Source organism: Dipteris shenzhenensis, chromosome 17 (genome assembly GCF_047967505.1).
Source record: "Dipteris shenzhenensis isolate YYH24624 ecotype China chromosome 17, Dip_SZ_1.0, whole genome shotgun sequence".
NCBI classification, from domain to species: Eukaryota; Viridiplantae; Streptophyta; class Polypodiopsida; order Gleicheniales; family Dipteridaceae; genus Dipteris; species Dipteris shenzhenensis.
In genome coordinates, this window is record NC_141612.1 from 15039889 (window position 1) to 15050022 (window position 10134).

General features: G+C 42.4%; 1 pseudogene across 1 annotated transcript in view; it reads right to left on the reverse strand.

Moving 5' to 3' along the window:
* LOC147891728 (uncharacterized) overlaps positions 1-5619 on the reverse strand; it is a 117343-nt pseudogene extending 111724 nt beyond the window's left edge. Inside the window, exon 1 of the transcript XR_015542474.1 lies at positions 5293-5619. The product of XR_015542474.1 is annotated as an uncharacterized LOC147891728 (transcript). The remainder of the gene's footprint in view (positions 1-5292) is intronic.
* Positions 5620-10134: the final 4515 nt, after the last annotated feature.

A 10134-nucleotide genomic window follows, 5' to 3' on the forward strand; every position in this document is an offset into this window, starting at 1 on the left:
GGTTTGGGTTCACATATGAACCACGTATTCTAGGTTTTGACATATAGGGTATTTCCCTCTTCTATTAAATTGTTGTTGTGTGCAAAAGTGAAGAAAGGCTTCACCCTCCAACCTTGTGTCCTCTCTCTTTTGTGTGTTGTGAAGAAAGCTGAACTTGAGTCTCCTATCTCTCTCCCTTATTCTTTACAAGCTCTACGCAACCGTGTCCACTACCTAGCCTAATTGTACATCATGCGGCTTTTACACCTACCTACGCATGGTTACTTGCTACTTGAGACGCTAGTCTCCCCGGCAGCGGCGCCAAATGTTTGCTCTTTCCTACTGCTTTCGTAGGAAGAGCTGGGTATTCTATGTTGTAGGGTTCCGAGGCTTTTTGTCACCTACAGATATATTGGGGTTGTCGTTGTAGTATATATGTAGCTTAGGACCTCGAGTCGTGTTCCGGTGAGAGACGTAGGCTTAAGTGTGGTGAGTAAACAAAATGCAAGCATGTGTAAAAGGCACGTAAACCATTGTTGTTGGGGTAATGAAGGCTTTCGCCTTCATTGGGGGTTGTAGGGTTTAGGAGGAGTTTAAGGGTTCAGAAGGAGGTTCCAGGGTTTAGAAAGAGTTCAAGGGTTCAAAAGGAGGATCCAGGGTTTAGAAAAAGTTCAGGGTTAGAAAGAGTTCCAGGGTTTAGAAGGGGGTTCCAAGGTTTAGAAGGAGTCCAGAGTTAGAAGGAGGGTCCAAGGTTCAGAGTAGAGTACATGGTGGAGAACTCGTCTCCCTCGTAGATCATTGAGTTTAAGGGTTTAGGAAAGCATAGGAGTGGGAGAGGAAGAAGGTGTAAGAGCATGGGTGAAGTAAGAGAGAGTGGAGAAAGGAGGAGGAGGGAAGAGGAGGAGGGAGAGGGAGGAGAGAGGAGGAGGAGGAGGAGGGAGGAGGAGGAGGAGGAGGAGGAGGGAGGAGGAGGAGGAGGAGGAGGGAGAAGGAGGGAGGAGGAGAGGGAGAGGGTGGGTTGCAGGGTTGGAGGAGAGGGGAGAAGGGTTGCAAGGTTAGGACATGCTTTTGGACGTGCAGTGCAAGGAAGCATGGACACTTGAGACAAATGCTTGGAATACCAATGTAGACTCAACACAATGCCCCAAGAGTGTGGGCTTCATTCCATTATGGGGTATTTATACAAGTTGGAGAGCTTCTCTCTCTGCATGTAACACAAAGTCGTATCACAAAGTTGTAACACAAAGTCGTATCACAAAGTTGTGTCGCAAAGTCGTAACACATTCTCTCTCTTCATGTAGAAGATGTAACACAAAGTTGTTACACAAAGTTGTAACACAAAGTTGTAACACAAAGTTGTGTCACAAAGTTGTATCACAAAGTCGTAACACATTCTCTCTCTTCATGTAGACAAACTCGTAACACAAAGTTGTTACACAAAGTCGTAACATAAAGTTGTGTCTAGAAGTTGTAACACAAAGTTGTATCACAAAGTTGTATCACCTTCTCTTTCTTCATAAGTTCATGTTGGCACAGAGTCAATAGTTCCTTTTCTCCTCTCATATAGTTTGGATACTAATAAGGGCACTATTGGGATATTCATACATGGTGGAGTTTTTTTTTTTGTTTCTTCACCCTAACCCAAACCCCAATTCTAGAAGTTATAGTCTACTTCTTCCTTTGTTCTATGGATGGGGGGGAGGAGAGGCGTGTTGGATATGGTTTCACACAGAGGCCCAAAAGGGCTCATTTTTGAAAGATGACTTGAACTCCCAAACCCTCAACCCATAGAACAAGAAGTCGACCCTAACAAATTAGTCGGCACTCCCTTGCAATATGAGCTCGATAACACACTATGACTGATCAGCACGTTGTAAATCATATGGGTAATTTTCCATGATTTTGGTCACTTCCTAAGCTTTAGATCATGTTGTTTTATAAATGGTGTTGCAAGGAAGTAATGCTAACCTGCAGCTAGAAGGAAAAGAGTCAAGAGAAGATGCACAACAAGGGAAAGCATGGAGAAAAGGTTGGTGAACGTCACATTAAGGATTAATGGGGCAACATGGGGAAGCTAGATCAACAGATGCATGGGAGCGATCTGATGCGAGTGAGTGGAGGGCCTGAAGTAGTGTCTCAAATTAGTTGGTGTGTGTGGACAGCTAGTGAAGGAGAAGACAAAAAGTACGCCTCACTTGCCTACAATATACCTACATCTCCTCCAGCCAAATGGGCACACGCATACAGATTAAATGTATCCAAGACAAAGGAGAGGTCTCAAGTTCCTCAATGACTAAAACATGGAACAAGAATTTCAAATACATACACAAAAAGATTAGAAATATGCAATCAAGTGTAACATAGAAACTCGATGCCTATATTAATAAACTCGTGTGATAAGATGACGTCAGGTCAAGTGTCCCATAAGTCTTGAAAAAAGGTTAGAAACATGTAACCAATTATTCCAAAGAAATTCAATGTCTGCATTGATGCACTCATGTAATAAGACAGCATCAAGTCAAGTATCCCACAAGTCTATATGTGGATGCATGAAGGTTGCATTTCCTCACTAAGCACCCATAAGAGGGTGTGCTAGCCTTAATTCTGGCACTTGGTGAAGAATGGGACAAATGGTTATGAGTCGTGGATGCATGAAGGTTGCATTTCCTCACTAAGCACCCATCATTTCCAACAATTGAAACTCTAACCACTCTACCCCTTCTATGGGAATGCAAACCTACACATGTAAAAAGTGGGCCTCCATGCCAAGTACGCCCCACGTCCTTATGGACTCCGTGGCAAAGGTTGGGTTATAGAATCTTTAGCACAGTCTTTACTGTAAACACCAAAAAATAAAATGGCTTCAAATAGACACAATTATGGTTTTCCATGTTACATTGATATAGGCATCCAAGTTTCATGAGAACAACTTCCACCTTTCAATAAGAAAACTAGAACGTTCCACTTAAAACAAAAAACCTATAAGTCCTTAGAAAATTACATTATATTCAAACACTTTTTCTACTGACTCTCAAGTTTTCATTCTCAAGTCCCTATTTATCTTTTTCGTGGTATTAGAGAACATTTTTAATGTACACATGGCACTAAAGTTTGAATTTTGTTTTGTATCTTTGCTTCTTCTATTATAGCTTAGGAGATTATCTTTACAAGAATTCCATTTGGTTAGATTTGTGTATGGCCATCTAAGGCCAAAAAATGGCCTATGGGACCCTTGAAAGCATACATAATCTTCTTCCACAAGGGAAGGTAGCAATGTAGAAACAAGTGCCAGATGGAACAACAAACACAGCCATATGCACATCCATCTTGGTAGAGGCCCAATCCTCATCTGGCTGTGAAAGATATATTGACATCTTCAAAAGCCCCCAAGGGTCCTTATGACCAAAAGTAATCTAGTGTTCCATGAGGGGAGAGAAAGAAAGAAAGAAATATTACGTCTTCAAAAGAATGAAGGGGTCTAAAATACAATGAGTCCACAGGAAATTGAGCCATTAAAAAAAACGGTCACTCGCCTCTTTGGTAGTTCGCTAGTGGATTCCTTGGTGGCGGATGCTGTGTGAGCCTAGGAGTGCCACGTGTCAAGGTGGCAGTGGAGGACATTTCCTTCTCACCAAGGATGTTAGAGATCAATACATGTACAAGCTTGGTCTCCCAATGCATGATTGTCACAGGGTAGCCTAACCGTTGCTTGAGATGTCACAATTTCTGGCATTTACACAACATTGCCCCTATTTTTGGTGACATGACTAACACGGTCTCTGCCTCACCACCTCTAGTGTAAAGCTCAGATGGGGCACCAGTGGCAAAGGAGGAGGTTTGCTCAAGCTGTAAAAATCAGGAGAAGGCACGCAGGTCGATGCGACCATGCCTGATGTGGAGGCTGACTAGAAACATCTTTCCCATGAATGAACATCTCTAAGTGCTCCTACTTGAGAACAACATAAGGCAAGACATCATATAAGGTAGAGTAGATTAATAAATTGACTTCAGCCTTTCTTTGATGAAGGTGCCGCAAGGTTGCCACCACATGCACCGAAGTTCACAAGAGTGCTTCAATTGTTTTCATGATGGCAAGAGATGTAATCTAGCCACCATAATTGAGCCGACCCCGTGAACTTGGTGCCGACCTCTACCACATAATATGCCCCATGCCATTGTAACATATTGAATGTCGTTTGGCATTTGCAATTCCATGTGAGGGTAGTGTATCCATCAATCCTACAATGGCTAGCTAAGCTCAGCCCTCACAATCAGCTACAACCTCCTGAGGGAGGTCAAAATAGGGTGAAAATACAACATCAAAGTGCATGCCACTCAAGACAAAGGAGCAGCCAAACATGGACCAAGAGAGGGCCCGAGACATGGGCTAGGGCCAGCCTAGAAGGCCGACCAAAAATGGTCAGTGACCAGTTAATTTAGGTCAATCAACCACCTACCATCGTACATAGGCCCTCCTACCTCCTCATTCATCATCTCCCAGAGCTGCAAGGGCTTCCAGCAATTGGTTGCCTGCAACCCCTGCCTTGTCCCTCATTAGATCTGCTCTCCTCCTACATCCTCCAGCAGCAGTGCAGCCCTCCCTTGGAGGTGCCTACCTGCAACAGCATAGTATAGTTAAGATCTGGACAGTAATTCAGCCCACACCATGCAACATATCACTTCATCTCTTTCTTCGAAGAGTGACATCCTCAAAAAACAACATATATGTGAGGAGAAGAAACATAAAAAGCAGGACTAGGTGACCGCTGCTGTAGTATCTTAGAGTCCAATTTGTCCATTGTGCAAGGGTATCTTTAATTCTAGGGGCATATCTCCATACACATCACAACATTGTGAGGTTTGTCACTACTTGTGCAAGGCCCTTGTTGTACTTTGTACCTGCTTGTCACATCCCGAGCTCTAGAAGTAGAGGGTTGAGGGACTCGGGACTTCCCGTTGGCCAGGCAAGAGCTCAATGCTTCCAGGTATGCAATCCTCAATGGGTATCTAGCATGGAGAGTAGCGTGCCTATGATGAGGCGATGACTGAGAAACGGTATACACATGAATAAATTTAGAATGGCTCCTATGAAGGAATGGCATGGCCACTTCCACTTGCCCAAATCCTTGTAGCATCAGCAAAATCCAAAGTGGAAGTGAATCACTTGCCTCAGCAAAGGTTGCATGCAGGGCAAGGTTGCAAGCAGGGACGAAGGGAAGTTTTTTCCAAGGCAATCTAGCAACAAAATTGATGGATCTTCAGATCTCTGCGATAGCTTTCCTTGCTGTCTTTGAAGCTCCGATTGAGGTTGACCCTGCTAAATCCTCCGCTCCCCCGCTTGAGCCCCTCCTCCGCCGCATCTTCCCTGTTCAAAAATCCCATCCTTTTCTTGAACTCTACAAATGTTCCTTGAGCAGGTCCACCTAGTCGAATCAACACTCCATTTGTGTCTGAACAAACATTCAATGAAACATTGTCAGAGAAAATTGGATTGATGTCTAGCAGTAGCTCCCATAAGGCTTTATACATGTCTCGAATCTTCAAGAGCTTCTCTGGTGGCCTCCTACATATGGATATGGCCTCCCCAAAGCTTAGTAGATACTTCATGCTGCCCTTCACTAGGTCCCATTCTCCCGCCATGGATTCATGCCTGCAAAACCAAATTTACAGTGATGATGCCCCCTTGATCTCAAAAATTTCGACATACTTGACACATTGACTCTCAAGTGGATGTGAGAGGAAGCTTTATTGGCAAGTGTTGAAAATACATTGCTCTTGACAACTCTCTTGACACCCTCTCCCCTTTGGCTCCCAGAGTAAGCACCACTTAACAGAATGTGTAAAGCATGCAAGGCATAATATTGTGTTTTCGAGTACGTCATGGAAATGTGCATGGGGATAGAAGCCAATTGAAATGCCACAATGTGCCAACCTAGTAACACCGTGCATAATATGATGCCCATCAAGACAAATGACCAACCAATATGCAATAACTTTGTGCCATATGTAATAGAAGAAGGATAAAGATCCTATGTATACTGATTATTGAACATCACCCTACAAGTCTAATCCCAAAGAATGGCTAAAAGGCATCTATCGATTCAAAGAAAAGAAAGTGATTATACATGCACCACCTCCAAGTAATTTGAGGATAGATAAGGACCATAATGGATCTCCATACATATAAAAAATGGTTCAACATTGATAGTAATAGTAGACAATTATATTTCTAATTTTGAAAAAAACTAAAAAAGTTTGAAAAGTTGGAAGAATAGACCAAGAAAAATATAAAAATGTAGCATAAAGGTAGGGCTCTCAATTATTAATGTAAAGGGGCCATGGAAATGAAAATATTTGCATGAAAAAGAAAGCCTACATGAAAAAGAGGATGGAGCTTCGCCATCTACAAAAGCAAGGAGCCGCCGAGCCTATTTCTCATGGTCATTGCTCGTCATCGTGTGGGTGTCTGGTTTTGGAGTTGTTGAGAGTTTTCCTCACCTCAGTTTGTAGCAGGGAGCTACTGATTTCATTGTGGAGCTTCTGGCGCACTTTCAATAGTCATCACTGGTGGAGATTAGTGCTCATTCTAGTTCATGGTGGAAGCTACCATATTTTCAATAGTTCGCAAGCTTTTAGCTTGCTACAGTCGTATGGTGGCCGATTCAATTGAAGGAGTTTATGACTTGTTTCTGTAAGTTCATTGGTGATTGCTGGAGTCTTTTCGTTGTTGCAGAGTTCATGGGAGGAATTTTTTTGCCCGCTCTATAGAGTGTGGAAGATCATAGAGCTGCCAATTTTGTTCCTGGTAGCTTGTTGCTTTCACTAGTAGTGTCATGGGTGGCTCGTGGAGCTTTTGTTTGTTTTCAATTTTGCAGGGTGCACCATAAGCAAAGGAAGTTGCCACTAGTGATTTAATTCAGAGCTTTTTCTCATTATATAGGAGTTGCGCCAGTGTTTGTGGGCAACTGTTTGTGGGCATCTTTGGATAGCTCCAATCAAGCTGTGACCACAGAGTCGTAAGTGTGGCAGAAGTAAGAGATAGTTGTTGATTTCATCTGAAGCGATCTAGCTCATTTCAGAGATCACAAGAAAGCTCTTTGTTTGCTTCAATTTGTTTTGGATGTGTCATCACTTGTAGAGGGTAGTTGGTTTTTGTTTCGCCAGGCTCTAGGATTGTGGGAGGACATAGAGCAGCTAGGTTCATCAAAAGAGCAGGATGATATCTGATTTGATTTGTCGGGGTCTTTGATTGCTACAATCGAGCTGTGGGTGTGAGTAGAGGAGGGCAAACGATTCCTGTACACTAGCCTTTTGCTCATTTCTGCAGAGTCCCAGGTCTTGCTTGTTTCCAGAGGCTCTTGATTGATTCAAGGAGATCGTGGATGTTCGCATCAGCTTGTTTTTGCTACAATTGATAGTGGGTCTACCATCAGCAATAGAGGTCAATCTTGGTATGTGAGCAGCTTTGCTTTTGCTCATTTGAGTAGATTGTGTGTGGTGGTTTTCAGTTCACAAGCTCTTGTACGTCCCATGAATTCACAAGGGGCTACTCATCTTCATTTATAGCTTCTCCTCACTCCAGTGATTGTAGGGGAGGCCGTTTTGGTTCATGGTAAGACCACCAGCTTGTGAGTGGTGATTTGAATTGCAGGATATTTGCTCTCTTGGTGGGAGGTTGTTGCTAGTCACATTGGTATTTTGGGCTCTACATGTGATGCTGTAAGTAGCGGAGGAAAGCGAACCTTATTCCAAGAGCTTTTGTTCACTTCCAAATTGTGTATGTTCACAAGGTTTCCGAGAAGATGTTCATTATTGGTCGTTTTGAGTCATTAGCATTTCATAATACATCTTGTATGTAGAAGAGGCTCATGGAAGTTCTACTTGAGTCCGTGGGTAGTCGATTTGGGTTTGTGAGCAAAAGTGACTCTTGCAATCCATGTTCACAGTGATAGTGTTGGTCTTCTTCTTGAAAAATGAAGTGATATGGTCTCTTGTGTATAATCAGCCTTGAATTCTTTGCGTATTGAGGTGATTGGTGTCTTCTTTATGTTTGAAGTATTGGATTGGTGATGGAGTGGTTTTCTGTTGTGGGGTTTTCAATTTTGAGATTGAGCAGGAGAAAAAGTGTAGTTTGTCTTGGTTGTCTAGGTGTTGAGTGCATAGTTGAGTGTGCTCTTGATAGCCGTTTCCAACGTAAAGCTAGTTTTGAAACAATTGATTTGGGAAGTGCTAGAGGTAGGTCAAAGCCAATTCAAAGGCTGAACTCATTTGCATGGTTGATAATTTTCTTTTCATTGAGCCCCACAATGTTCAATGATAGGTAATATCCAAGCGTATTTGATATGCATGCATCCAAATTGTAGAATCTATGCACAATAGGCTTGAAAAAATATGATGAGTATCAATCAAAGTATTAAATAAACATCAACTTAAGACGTCTTAAGTTGAGATTTGAATTTCCAATTAAAAGAAGCTCAAAGGTTCAATAGTCTTGTCTAGAAATTCCAATTATTATCATGAAAAGCACAACATTATTTCATACAATGTTTATGATGTTTCCTACTGCCTTGGAGATAACCCTTCAATCATCAAACCAAAGACACAAAATAGCAATATTCAGTAGGCAATACTATTGAACAATTAACCAGTATGAAGAAAAGGACATTCCACACATTTGTTGGTGAAGGAGAATACGGAACATGTTGCACAATCAAGCATGATCACTGAAGTGAACTTTGACAAGCTCAAAAGAAGTATGATTCTTGGAACATTGTGAAGTTTTGATATATATATATATATATATCTTCATAAGACTAGAATATATTCAACCTTACAAATTAATCTTTTTTAATAGAACAAGTGAAAAACAAATGAAAGAAGGGAGATTGTAAGAGACTTTAGACAAAATTATGAGTAAATGAGAAAAATTTCAAATTCCAAAAAACTTCTTAGTAAGAAAGCTGTGCTTATGGTCTTATCAGTACCCAAGCATAAGCTGCCATCTGGGTTTCAAAAGATTCCATAATTTCTTTATGAGGGGGGGGTAGTAACAGACGAGATATGGTGAGGCGGAAAAAAAGATAGGTGTGATTAGCTCCGGGGGGGAGAGGTGCTAGTGTGAAGTCAGTGATATACGAGGTGAAGTCAAGGGACCCCATAATATAGTCAACAACACTAGATCCTCCTCTATGCGGGAAACAGGTGAACCCTCCAAAGGAGGGCCATCTATCGAGACCATTATATAGGATAGGATGAGATCATGCATCCAGTAGTACCTGTCCATATGAAGTAACCGAGCCCCTCTTGCTTGCTGAGACCCGCTGTGTACCTGCATCCCCCATATCAATATCTGGAAAAAGAATGGAGTTATCCCTGAAGTCTATGAGTGGTACCTGACATGCCCTTGTCCTTGCGTTGAAGTCCCCCAACAAGAGGACTTCCCTGTGACTCGAGAAGTCAACTATATCCTAGAATAGGGCTGCCTACGGTGATGTGTCAACCTCCTCTCAGACATCATGGGGAAAATGAGAGTGCTTGAGGGGAAAATAGCATACCATGAGAAATAGATCTTGGCTGTCCGTGTGTTTGATCCGGGCCCAGAGAAATCTAGAGTGTGAATCCTTCCTCTCCACTAAGATGGATCCCAAAAGAGAGGATCTATAAAGTACTGCAACCCCTCCTGAACCTCATACCCTGCTTGTATCCCTCATCTCGTCTCTGAAAGAAATCTCCCAAGTGTAACCACTGACCACTAGGAGAGGGCACTCTGGACTCCGATGTGTCTCTCTAAAAAAAACTGTCACGACCTATGTAGGATTTTGAGAAATTCCCTGGGTCTGACCATAAGGTACCATTATAGTTCCAAATGGTACAAGATAGGGTCTCAGATGTCAATGTCTCATAGACCCTGTCCCTGTCAACATAGCCATCTTTTGGATGCCTTGCTATCCACTCCGATTGTAGCGTCTGTTAACATCTTCGAGTTTGAGATGTATCTCTTTCCTGCCTTTCGAATCTTTCTCCTCCTCTTTCTCGCATCCTGCTTTGCCTATTGAAGCTGAATTGACATGTTTTGTTTCATGGTTTGTCATAGATGATGGTGGGGAAATTAGTTGGGCCCACCCCTCAATCTTGCCATTGCCCGAGTAGCAAGAT